Source organism: Pteropus medius, unplaced genomic scaffold (assembly GCF_902729225.1).
Source record: "Pteropus medius unplaced genomic scaffold, Ma_sr-lr_union100, whole genome shotgun sequence".
NCBI lineage: Eukaryota > Metazoa > Chordata > Mammalia > Chiroptera > Pteropodidae > Pteropus > Pteropus medius.
In genome coordinates this window covers 19,238,855-19,253,397 of record NW_024340701.1, presented here as the reverse complement: position 1 = coordinate 19,253,397, position 14,543 = coordinate 19,238,855, and positions in this window count along the sequence as shown.

Sequence of the window (14,543 nt, the reverse complement as noted above, 5' to 3'; positions counted from 1 at the left end):
CGAAATATGTAAAGAAATTACTCACAGAACTAAAGGGAGAAGCAAACCAGAATACTATTATAGTAGGGGACCTAAATACCCCACTGTTGGATATGGACAGATCATCTAAACAGAAAATCAATTAGGAAATAACATCCTTAAATGACACATTACACCAACTGGACATAATCGACATATACGGAGCCTTCCATCCCAAAACAGCTGCTTATACATTCTTCTCAAGTACACATGGAACATTTTCAAGAATCAACCACATACTGGAACACACAGATAGCCTCAACAAATATAAGAGAGATGAAATCATACCAACAATGTTCTCTGATCATAATGCTTTGAAACTAGAAATCAACTTCAAAATGAAAGCAGGAAAAACGACAAATACATGGAGATTAAACAAGATGCTACTGAAGAATAACTGGGTCAGAGAAGAAATAAAAAAAGACATCAAAGGATACATAAAAATGAATGATAATGATAGTACAACATATCAGAACTTTTGGGACACAGCAAAAGTGGTCATAAGAGGAAAGTTCATATCATTACAAGCCTATCTCCAAAAACAAGAATGAGTCGAAATAAACAAACTAACGCTTCATCTTAAAAACTAGAAAAGAAGAACAAATGAAACCTAAGTCAGCAGAAGGAAAGAAATAATCAAAATTACAGCAGAAATAAAGGAAATTGAAAAAAAATAGAAAATATAAATACGACAAAAAGCTGGTTCTTTGAGAAGGTTAATAAATTTGACAAGCCACTGGTTAGACTCACTAAAGAAAAAAGAGACAGGACACAAATAGTCAAAATCAGGGATGAAAGAAGGGAAATTATGACTAATATCGCAGAAATACAAAGGATCATGCAAGAGTACTATGAAAAGTATATAACACCAAATTTAATAACCTAAAAGAAATGGACCAGTACTTAGAAAGATATAACCTTCCAAGACTGAATCAAGAAGAACTTGAAAATCAAAATAGACCAATCACCAATATGGAAATTGAAACAATCATCAAAAACCTACCAAAAAGTAAAGATAGCTTCACCAGTGAATTCTACTGAATATTCAAAGAAGATATAATACCTATTCTCCTCAAATTCTTCCAAAACATTGAAGAGGAGGCAATACTTCCCAACTCATTTTATGAGGCCAATATTATTCTGATACCAAAACCTGGTAAAGATAACACAAAAAAGAAAACTACAGACCAATATATCTCATGAGCAAAAATGTAAAACTCCTAAATAAGATACTAGAGAACCAAATACAGCAACATAGTAAAAAGATTATATACCATAATCAGATGGGCTTCATCTCAGAGGAACAGAGATGGTTCAACATACGCAAATCAATTAATATGATACCCTATATAAACAAATTAAAAAGGAAGAATCATGTGATCATATCAATAGATGCAGAAAAAGCCTTCGACAAGATACAGCATCCATTTATGATCAAAACACTTCACAAAATCAGTATAGAAAGAAAGTACCTTAACATAATAAAGGCCATCTATGACAAACCCTCAGCCAACATTATACTTAATGTTGAAAAACAAAAAACCTTCCCTCTAAGATCAGAAACAAGACAAGGCTGTCCACTATTGCTACTGTTATTCAATATAACATTGGAGGTCCTAGCAGGTGCAGTTTGGCAAGAGAATGATATAAAAGGCATCCAAATAGGAAATGAAAAAGTCAAACTGTCACTATTTGCAGATGATGTGATTCTCTCTACATAAAACCCTAAAGACTCCACAAAAACACTACTTGAAACAATAAGAAAATACAGTAAAGTCTCTGGATACAAAATCAACGTTCAAAAATCCATAGCGTTCCTATATCTAATAATGAAGTGTCAGAAAAAGAAGTGGAAAAAATAACTCCTTTCGCAATTGCAACAAAAAGAATAAAATACCTAGGTATAAATTTAACAAAACATGTGAAGCACCTTAATAATGAAAACTACAACACTCTATTAAAGGATATTGAAGAAAATACAAAGAAATGGAAAGATATTCTGTGTTCTTGGATTGGAAGGATCAACATAGTTAAAATACCCATACTACGTAAAGCATTATACATATTTAATGCAATCTCCATCAAAATTCCATCACCATTTTTTAAAGAAATAGAACATAAAATCATTAGATTTGTATGGAAGCATAAAAGACCTCCAATTGTCAAAGCCATCCTGAGAAAAAAAGAACTAGTCTGGAGACATCACTCTGCCCAACTTCAAATTATAATAAAAAGAAACAGTAATCAAAACAGCATGGTATTGGCAACAAAACAGACACGCAGACCAGTGGAACAGTATCAAGAATCCAGAAGTAAACCTATATTATATGGGCAAATAATTTCGACAAAAAAGCCAAAAACATATAGTTGAGAAAGAAAAGCCTCTTCAGTAAATGCTGGGAAAACTGGAAAGCCACCTGCGAAAGAATGAAACTAGACTGTTGTCTATCACCACACACCAAAATTAACTTAAAATGGATTAAGGACCTGAATATAAGACCAGAATCAATAGAATGCATAGAAGAAAACATAGGAACTAAACTCAAGGACCTTGGACTTAATGGGGACTTTATGAATTTGACCTCAAAGGCAAGGAAAGTAAAAGCAAAAATAAATGAATGGGACTTCATCAAACTAAAAAGCTCTGCTCAGCAGAAGAAATCATCAACAAAGTAAAGATACAACATCTGAATGGGAAAATATATTCGCAAGCGATGCCTCCGATAAGGACCTAATATCCAAAATATACAAAGTACTCATACGACTCATTAACAACAAAAAAAAACAATTGATCCAATCATAAAATTGGCAGGGGACCTGAACAGGCACTTCTCCCTAGAGGACATACAAATGGCCAACAAGTATACGAAAAGATGCTCAACATCGCTAGCTATTAGGGAAATGCAAATCAAAAGCACAATGAGATGACATCTCACACTTGTTAAAATAGCTATAATCAACAGGATAAGTAATAACAAATGTTGGAGAGGATGCGGAGAAAAAGGAACCCTCATACACTGCTGGTGGGACTGCAAATTGGTACAGCCACTATGGAAAACAGTATGGAGTTTCCTCAAAAAACTAAAAATTGATCTACCATATGATCCAGCAATCCCTCTACTGGATATTTACCCCAAAGACTTGAAAACCCATATCAAAAAAGATATTTGCACACCAATGTTCATAGCAGCATTATTCACAGTGGCCAGGATATGGAAGTAACCGAAGTGTCCTACAATAGATGATTGGCTAAAGAAGCAGTGGTACATATATACAATGGAATATTACTCAGCCATAAGAAGAGATGAAATACTGCCATTTGCGACAACCTGGATGGACCTTGAGATAATCATGTTAAGCGAAATAAGCCAGAGGAAAAAAAAATTGAAAATCATATGATATCACTTTATACATGGGATATAAACCTATAAGCAACAAATGAACAGAACAAACAAACAGAGACCTATGGACATTGACTATAGACTAGAGGTTACCAGATGGTACGGTTTGTGGGAGTGGGGAGGTAGACACGGCACAGGGGTTAAATATGTGGTGACAGAAAGAAATCTAACTATGGGAGGTGGGCACACAGTGTAAATATATATGCCTTACTGTTAAAGTGTACAGCTGAAACTTATTGGATTTCATTAACCAATGTCACTGTAACAAAATTAATTATTTAATTTAAAAAAATTTTTTCAAAAAAATCTATGTTGTTTTAAAGTCTTTTTTGTCTGGTATAATATTGCTGTCCCTACTTTTTGTTTGTTTCCATTTTCATGAAACATCTTTTTTCATACCTTTACTTTCAGTCTGTGTGTATCTTTCAATCTGAAGAGTCTCTTGTGGACAGCATGCATTAGGGTCTCGTTTTATCATCCATTCAGCCACCCTATCATTTGATTGGGGCACTTAATCCATTTACATGTAAAGTAACTGTTGATAGATATACAGTTGTTGCCATTTTATTATTCATATTTTTGATATATTTTTTCCCTTTTTATTCTTAAAGAAGTCCCTTCAACATTTTCTATAATACTGGCTTGGTGGTGATAAACTCCTTTAGCTTTTCCTTGTCTGGGAAGCTCTTTATCTGTCCTTTGATTCTAAATGATAGCTTTGCTAGGTACAGTAGTCTTGGTTGTAGGTTCTTGCTTCTCATCATTTTGAATATTTCCTGCCAATCCCTCCTGCCTGCGATGTTTCTGTGGAAAAATCAGCTGACGGTCTTATGGGAGCTCCCTTGTAGGTAACTAACTGCTTTCCTCTTGTAGCTTTTAAGATTCTCTCTTTGTCTTTAAGCTTTGGCATTTTAATTTTGATGTGTCTTGGTGAGGCCTCTTTGGGTTCCTCTTGTTTGGGACTTTCTAAGCTTCCTAGGTTTGTATATCTATTTCCTTTACCAGGTTAGGGAAGTTCTCCATTGTTATTTCTTGAAATAGGTTTTCAATTTCTTTCTCTCTCTGTTTTATTTCTGGTACCCCTATGAAACAAATTTTGGTATGTTTGATGTTATCCCACAGGCCCCTTAAACTATCCTCATTTTTTTTTTAATTTTTTTGTTGTTATTCTGATTGGGTGTTTTCTGTTACCTTATCTTCTAAATTGCTGATTCAATCCTCTGTTTCATCTAATCTGTTGATTCCCTCTAATGCATTCTCCATTTCAGTTATTGTATAGGGGGTGGGGGAGTCTTAAATTAATTTATCACCATTTAACTGCTGCACTTTATACTTTTTAAATGACTTGTATTACATTTTTCTTTCTATTTTGACTTATTTTTCTATGTATCTTTATTCCTTACCAGACTCTCTTTCTGAGAGTTGCAATGAGTATTTATGTCTTTGTATCCTTGCTTAACATAATGTGTTGTTTATACCAAATGCTCAAAAAAAACTGTTGTTAAATAAATGAATTTATATAATCTTCATTAATAAAATTTTAACTTCTATTTTTTAACTTTATAAAAGTTTTACTTATATAAAACATGAAAGTATCATAAACTTTTTATGTTTACATGTCTTATGTAACCATAAACTAAAAGTACTTTATAAATTAAATAATAACTGAACTACTAAATAATTAAAGTCCAATTAACAACATTAATTTAATTTTGTTAAATTAAATTTTCATCTTAAACATAAGTATGTTATTAGTTGTTAAACTAAATTTTCATCTTAAACATAATTATGGCACTGAATTCTTTGGCACAAATGTGTTTCTTTGTTGTTGTTCCCACTTTTTTTTTTTTGGCACACCAATATTTCAATGCACCTGTGATGACTAAATCCTCCCACTTCTCTATCCAAAGCCCTGGGATGTCTTTATTGTACACTGGTGATGTCATTTGGCTTCAACTGGGGCAAAGATGTAAGGATCATTTACTTTCTCCAACTGCATCTGATTGCCTAAGGAATGCTAATAAAGCAACCCACTGGTACTATTTGATGCTATCTAGTCACTGAAGCCAACACAAATTCTGAAATCTTATGGCTATTCTCAGTTTAAAAGTAAATGTTCAGGTCATCCAAAATACACTGAATTTTTTTAGATTATCATCTAGATGAAGACAAAACTTTTTCAGTTCTCATAGACCTCATTTGGCCAACGAAATGCATTACTTCTGAACAACAGCTTTAAATGACATGACATGGCTTTCCATATTCTTCTTTTCTTCTGCCCTGCCAATCAAAATGTTTCAGATAGATGCTATAACAATTGCTTGGGTCTTAGAGTGAAGTAGAGCTATAGCTGACCCATAATGTAGATGTAGTGTGAATGAGAAATAATCTTTTGTTGTTGTCAAAATAGTCTAAAATAAAAGACATGGATCTTGTAAAATAAGTCTGTAGATCTCATTTTTAAAAATACTGAAAAAAAAAAAAAAAGCTTTCACACTAGCATGTTTTAAAAGCCTTGGACAATCTGCCCCAATCAATATTTCCCAAATATCAAATACTCCTTCGTCACTCCCCTGAACAAGTCCTATATTTTCTACCATGGAGCTTTTGCTCATGGAATTGCTTCTGCCTAGACATTCCTTTCCTCCCTCTTTACCTCTGCTCTCTATATTTGCTCAAAGAATTCTTCTGTCTCCCTAGTGGAATAACTGCTGCACTTTATACTTTTTAAATGACATGTATTACATCTTGCTTTCTGGTTTTACTTATTTTTATATGTATCTTTATTCCTTACCAGATTTTCTTTCTGAGAGCTGCAATGAGTATTTTATGTTCTTATATCCTTGCTTAACATAATGTGTTGTTTATATTAAATGCTAAAAAAAAAAAACAGTTGTCGAATAAATGAGTTTATTTAATCTTCATTAATAAAAGTTTAACAGGAACATTAAGATTGGTGAAGATGACAAATACAGATCATGCAACTTTCTTTGTAATGCAGCTGCAAAACTGCTGTCCTACAAAGACTGATTATGTTTTTTAAACAGTTGTAAAACATTAGTTATGCAAATGCCACAAAGGCAAAACTAATTTGTCTAGTACTTAGTTAAAATTCTACACAACATGAGGCAAGAAAAGAATTATTCTAAAAGCGCATTCTTATGAATTAATTAGTTAGTTCTTTCTACCTATAGAACAAAATTAATCTATAAATTAATATTACTGGAAAAGTTTTACAAAATGTAAACATTTTCAAAACTAGAAATGTTTGTTATAAATTTCATAAGGTGATTCAAAAAATGGAAGTGGTTCAGACAAATTGAAGAAGACAAAACCAGAGGATAGAAGAGGCATTAGAGTCCAGAGCCTTCAACTCTTTTCCCTCCCAGTCTTGCTTCAGAACACTTGTCTGGTCTATATTCAATGTTTCTCTAGACCCTGACTTCTGACTGTCTTGACCTTAGTTAGTGACCAACCTGCCCTCCAATGTCCTTCCCCTGTTCACTGTTAGCTTCATAAGAGTTGGAAGAGCCTGAATAGAAAGCTCAGTCTTGCACTACATTTCCTAAAACACCTCACTGAAGCTAGCTGACACTCTGCTTCACAGTGTTCACCTCCATAGTCACAGCAGAAGACTAATGCATCAACCCCCATGGGTCTCTGTAGATTGGAAAGAAGAGATCCAAAATATTCATATTCTGAGGAAGGCCTGGAGTGTAAACTGGGAGCAAAGGGAAGAAGACAGAGTAGTTATAGGCAAAGAACCATCATGTACAAAGGTACAGAGCATTGTTATATTTAGGAAGCCATTGCATGCATATTTAGTGTGACTAGGGCATATATGCAGGTTGAGGAGTGATGAAAGATAAGACTTGGAAATACCATGATTACATTTTTGTTTTGGTAAGATCATTGTGGAATAAGAAGAAGTCAGATAGCTACCAGGGAGATCAATAAGGAGGGGATTTGCAGTCATATGGATGAGAAGTGATGAGGGAAACCTAAGACAGCAGCAGTGGGGACAGAAAGAAGTGAACAGACCTAAGAAATTTATGAAGATACAATTGAAGAATTAATAATTGTGTGTGGAGGGGGAGAGATACCATGTAAAAACCAGGATAAATGGTGAAATGGACCAAAGCTAGCATGTAATAAGGCACTAGGTTCTGGACATGACATGGGAATAATTTTTCTGTTAGTCAAATCCAATAGCATTTCAAATTGAATTTACTTCCCTGCCCTAAATAATGGATCCAGGACATTTGGTATTTGATCCAAGTCCCAAACACTCTAACAGCTCCATTGACCAATTATTTCAACTTCTGGCTCTTGATCCATCTCTAATCTAGGTGTCTGATGCAGAGACCTTGCCTGTGTTTCTGACCAGTTGATTTCCCTGGCCCTTTCTCTACCTCAGTTTGGGGAACAGAAGATACTGATTTGTTTAAGTCAACCAAGGCCACCACTGGAACTTGGAATGAAGTCATCTCTCCCCAACATATTTGGGCTATAACAGAGGAAGTTACAGTTAGAAGAAGGGGAGAAGAGTAATGTATCTCTTGTGAATATTCTCTTACCTGCCTATGAAAATTCTACCCATTCTTCAGGTTAAGACTCAAATGCTACCCCTTTAAGGAAGTTTTCCCAGACTCTACAACCATACTACCCCTCCCCCCAAACTTGAAGTGATTCTCCCCCTTTTATATTTTTAAAAATATTTTCTAACTTATCCTTGGATAGTTACATAGTCTGTATTGTATAATTGTCATTGGACTGTATGTTTTTTGTGTCTTACTAAATTATAAATCCCTTAAAATTGAGAACCGTGTCTTTCTAATATTTTATTTATTCATTCAAAGATATTTGAATGAATAAATGAAAAAATCTCTCTTTACTCTCCAGTGCTTTACACATAACATTATCTTTCATCAGTAAATCTTTCCAGAGTTATTAAAAGGCTACTTTTGATAGTCATGACTGTTATCTCCTTCTTCTAGCCTAAGAACAAAAGTGCAAATAGACAGCAAAAAGAGTCAGGGAGAGAATAGAAATATTAAAAAGAAGAGTTTGGAAGAATAGGCTTAGACTCGATTGATATTCTTCTTTCTTTCACATTACTTTTTCTAATTTTTTAAAGTAATTTCTTTGAATTGCTTAAAAAACTCAAATGCTTCAGGATTTTTAAAGCCCAATTTAAGGCAAACAGTTTTTCTTTACCCTGTGAAATTTCTTCTCTATAAATATATTACATATATTCACTTATTTTTCTTCCCATCAATATAAGTATAAGTAAAATTATTTAAAACGATGGTCGGTAACAGTTTGCCAATATGTGACATATATTTGAAGCACTGTCATAATGGAATCTCTAAGTAATTAAAATTATTTCATGACTAATTAACAACAGTTTAAAACCCCATAAAGCATTCCAGCTTAAGCATTTCTATTCACACTCCATCTGCCAAATATTAAGTAGAACATACAAAAATAGGAGAGGGGAAGCCAATTCCAATTATATCCACCTTTTTTTACTTATTGAGGGCAATGGCTTAGCCCAGATTACTTCTCTTGATTAATAACATTTAATATATAAAAATGACTATAAACATACATTATGAATGCAAAAGAAATACAGTATTTTCTATTAAAAACAAAGTGGAACTATCTTGACTTTTATATTTATATAAACAAACAAAAAAATCTGTCTGAATAGTCAGAAAATTGCCAAAGACACACTTAACTACTTTTAAGCAGGCCTTCAGAACAGATCCACCAATATACATGTCTTGTAGTCCAGATGGAATGATAAAATTTTCCAGCCCATTTTGGCATTTATTTTAATGTTTAGCCATCTAGATACAAACTTCATCCAACAAATGAGAATGACTGTTCTAAAAATAAGTGACTGAAGCCATCATTTTACTTGTAGAAGTAACAACTAAATTCTTCATGTACTAAATCATACTGTGCTAATACTATTTCTGTTTTAAAATTTGAAGATTTTCAGTCATTCAACAAACATTAATTGGGCTCTTGTCCTGCAAAAGCCACTGTGCTAAATGCTGCAAGTATAGAAAGATGAATAAGATAGGCACTTCCCTTCTTGGATAAAATGTCTTGGTAAGAGATAGAATTTAATTGTGAACAACTATAATGCAATGCAGAAAAATTGTACAAGAGAAGAGAAGAATTATTGGAGTAAGGATTTAAAACTAATGCTATCATGCTAAACAGAATGAGTGGTGTCATTTATAGTTGGAGAAATTAAGGAAAATTTTCTGATGGAATTAATATTTGACATAGAATGTGAAGGTTGGTTAGGATTTCAAGAAGCATCAGTATGAGGGAAAAAGGAATTAAGACAGGAAACATACAGTATAAATGTGAGATGCATGATTTTTTGCAGTACTGCTTACAACACGTAGCTGACACTGTTGGCATCCAATCCATATCCCTTTGGAATTAACTTTTCTACACACTACCCTCAAACACAGACATGGGAGTTGGTTGATAAGTTTCTCAGCTTCCTTACCTCTCAAATAGGATCCCTCTCCTAGAAGTCCTCAGCAAACTTGATCCCCAATTACCCACATGAACACACTCTGCATTGTCTATTTTCTCTTCCCTGTCTCACTTTTCTATGTCCCTAGTAATGCTTCCTGACATTATGTCTCAAATAAATTCTCCACTCACACTTACTCATAAGATATGCTTTTGATGAAGTTCAAACTAAAACACAATGACTCAGCCAAGTTGGGGTGTTATCGATGACTGACAGAATGATCTATTTTTTACAAGTCCCTGAAATACAGCAATATTTTCCCAAACGGGAATCACTAGGCTATCTTTGACCACTGATTTCCCCTTCTTGGATAGTTACAATACACATTAAGGTAAAAATGGCACTGAAAAGTCCAGGAGCCAAACAGAAACCCATTTAACATTGTTTAAGTGTTAAACAAATCTATATGACACTCCTGTGCATATATTGGGTTAAGTAAAATACATTATAAAATTATTAATTAAGATCACTTGTTTCTTTTTACCTTTAAATATGCTTTACTTTATAAAGCAGTGTTAGGTTCACAGCAAAATCAAACAGAAAGTAAAGAAAGTTCTCCTACAACCCCTACTCCCCAACATGCATAGCAGACAGAAATAAAAATAGCAGTAATCAATAACTACTTTAAGTGTAAATGGATTAAGCTCTCCAATCAAAAGGCATAGAGTGGCTGAATAAATTTTTTAAAAAGCAAGATGCAGTGATATACTGTCTACAAGAAACTTGCTTGAGATTTAAAGAGACATGTAGGCTGAAAGTAAGGGAATAGAAAAAATATTCCATGCAAATGGTAACCAAAATAGAGCAGGGTGAGTCTATTTATATCAGACAGAATACAACTTAAATAAAAATGTCTTTTTAAAAAAAAGGAGGTCATTATATAATAATAAAAGGGTCAATTCAACAGAAAGATATAACAATCATAGATATGCACACATCCAACATTAGAGCACCTAAATATATAAAGCAAATATTGACAGATCTGAAAGCAGAAGTTGACAGCAACACAATAATATAGGGGACTTTGATACCCCACTGGCAATAATGGATAGAGCATCCAGACAGAAAATAAAGAAAAGCTGACTTAAATCATACTTTAGATCAAATGAACCTAACAGAATATACAGAACCTTCCACCTAACCACAAAAGAATGCATAGTCTTCTCAAGAACACATGAAATATTTTCAAGGATAGATTACATATTAGGTCACAAATCAAATCTTAACAAATTTGAGAACATTGAAATTATTCCAAATATTATTTCAACTACAATGAAATGAGCCTAAAAATTAATAACAGCAAGAAAAAATGAAAATTCATAAACCTGTGGAAATGTAACAACACATTCTTGAACAACCATTGGTTAAGAGGAAAGCAAAGATAATTTAAAAAGTACTTCAAGAACACACTATACCAACTTATGGGATGCAGCAAAAGCAGTACTAAGAAGGAATTTTACAGTGATGAACACAGAGATCAACAAAAAGAATTATCTCAAAAAAAAACAGCCAAAATTTCTACCTCAAGGAACTAGAAAAAGAACAAACTTAGCACAAACCAGAAAGAAGGAAATTATAAAGATTACAGAAGAAATAAACCAAATCAAGAATAAAAAAAATAAGAAAAATCAACAAAACTACTACAAGTCATTTTTTTTTGAAAAGTTAAACAGTCAATAAAACCCTAGTTAGACTAAGGGGAAAAAAAGAGAAGATCCAAATAAATAAAATCAGAATTTAAAAAGCAGATGTTACAATGGATGCCTCAGAAATAAAAATGATCATAAGGAACTATTATGATCAATTACATATCAAAAATTGGATAACCCAGAAGAAATAGATAAATAGAAACATACGACCTACCAAAGCTGACTCCAGAAGAAATAGAAACCCTGAATATCAATAACAAGGAGATAGAATCAGTAATCAAAAACCTCTCAACAAAGAAAAGCCCAGGACAAAGTATGGTATAGAATCAGCTGTTTCTTTAAGTCAGCTGTTTACTTATTTTCAGATGTGTTCTCAAGTGAATTCTATCAAACATTCAAAGAAGAATTAATACAAATTCTTCTTAAATTCTTTTTTAAAATAAAAGAAGAGGGAATACTTCAAAACTCATTTTATGAGGCCAGGATTGCCCTGATATCAAAACCAGAGAAAGACACCACAGGAAAAGAAAATTAGGCCAATATCCTTGATAAACACAAATGTAAAATTGTGCAATAAAAAATTGTGAAATAAAATAGTAGTGAACTGAATTTAACACCATATTAAGAGGATCATATACCATAAAAAAAAAGTGAGATTTATTTCTGAGATGCAAGGATGTTTCAATATATGCAAAATTAATATGATATACCACATTAACAAAATGAAAGAAAAAACACAAATGATCATCTCAATAGATGCAGAAAAAGCATTTAACAAATTTCAACATCTATTCATGATTAAAACTCTCAACAAAATAGGTATAGAGAAAATTTAACTTACCACCATAAAGCACATATATGAAATTCCCACAGCTAACATCATAATCAATGGGTTAAAACTAAAAGCTTTCCCTCTAAGGTCTTGTACAAAGCAAGGATACCCACTCTTACCATTTCTATTCAACATAGTGCAGGAAGTCCTACCAAGAGCAATTAGGCAAGAAAAAGAAATAAATGAATGTCGAGATAATCAAGCAAAGCAAAATAAGCCAGCAGAAAAAGTTGAAAACCACATGATATCACTTATATGTGGGATGTAAACCTAAAAGCAACAAACAAACAGGACAAACAAACAGAGACTCATGGACATGGACAATAGACTAGTGGTTACCAGAGGGTAGAAGAGGAGGAGGCAGGAGGGAGGTAGGTGGGGTTAAAGAGGTCAAATATGTGATGACAGAAAGAAATCTTAACTATGGAAGGTGAACGCTCAATACAAGTAATAGCAACATGTATATATATATATATATATATATATATATATATATATACTTACACACACACACACACACACACACACACACATATATACATATATATACATATATATATGCCTTAGTGTTGAATTACTCCTGAAACTTACTGGATTTCATTAACCAATGTCACCATAATAAAAATAAATAAATATTTTTAAAAGGCATCCAATTGTGAAAGAAAAATAAATTGTCTCTATTTGCATATTGCATGATATTATATATAGAAAACCCTAAAGACTCCATTGAAAAACTGTTCGAACTAATAAATTCAGGAAAGTTGTAGAATACAGATCAATATACAAAATTCAGAAATAATCTCATTCACAATTGCAACAAAAAAAAGTGCATACTTAGGAAGAAACTTAGCCAAAAAGGTGAAAGATTCATGCACTGAATATTATTAAAAAGTTGATGAAGGAAATTTAAAAATACACAGATAAATGGAAAGATATTCCATGTTAATGTATTGAAAGAATTAATATTATTAAAATGTCCATACTACCCAAAGTGATTTACAGATTTAATGCAATCCCTATAAAAATCTCAGTAGTATTTTTTACAGAAACAGAAAAAATTATTCTAAAATTTATGTGGAACTAGAAAACCCCACCAATAGCCTAAGCAATCTTGAAAGGAAGAACGAAGCTAGAGATATCACATTTCCTAATTTCAAAATATATTACAAAGCTACAGTAATCAAAATAGGATGCTATTGGCATAAAAACAGACATATAGACAAATGAAAAAGAATAGACACCCAAGAAATAAATCAATGTGTGTATGGTCAACTGATTTTCGACAAGAGTGCCAAGAACACATAATCAAGAAAGGATAGTCTCTTCAATAAATTATGTTGGAAAAACTGGATATTCACATCAGAAGAATGAAATTATACACTTATCTCACACCACATACAAAGATCAACTCAAAATGGTTTATAATACTTAAACATAATATCTGAAACCATAAAGGTATCAGAAGAAACCATAGGTGTAAAGCTTTTTGACACTGGCCTGGGCTATAATTTTTGGATATAACACCAAAAGTAGAGGCAAAAAGCAAAAATAGACCAGTAGGATTGCATCAAACTAAAATCTTCTAAACAGCAAATAAAATAATCAACAAGGTAAAAAACAATCTACATAAATGGTAAAAATATTTCCAAGCCATATATCTGATAAGGGACTAATATCCAAAAAAAAATTACAAGTAACTCCTACAACGCAATAGCAAACTAAATAAATAACCCAATTAATATATAGGTAAAGGTCCTAAATAGACATTTCTCAAAATAAGACACAAAAATGGTCAAAGATACATGAAATGGTGTTCAACATCACTAATCATAATTGAAATACAAATCAAAACTACAGTGAGATATCATCTCAAATTTGTTAGAATGGCTATTAGCAAAATGATAAAGATAACAAGTGATGGCAAAGTTATGGAGAAAATAGAATATTTGTTTGCTATTACTGGGAATATAAATTGGTACAGCCATTATGAAAAACAGTATGGAAGTTCTCAAAAAATCAAAAACAGAACTATTTTATGATCTAGAAATTCCACTTCTGGGTTTATATCCAAAGGAAATGAA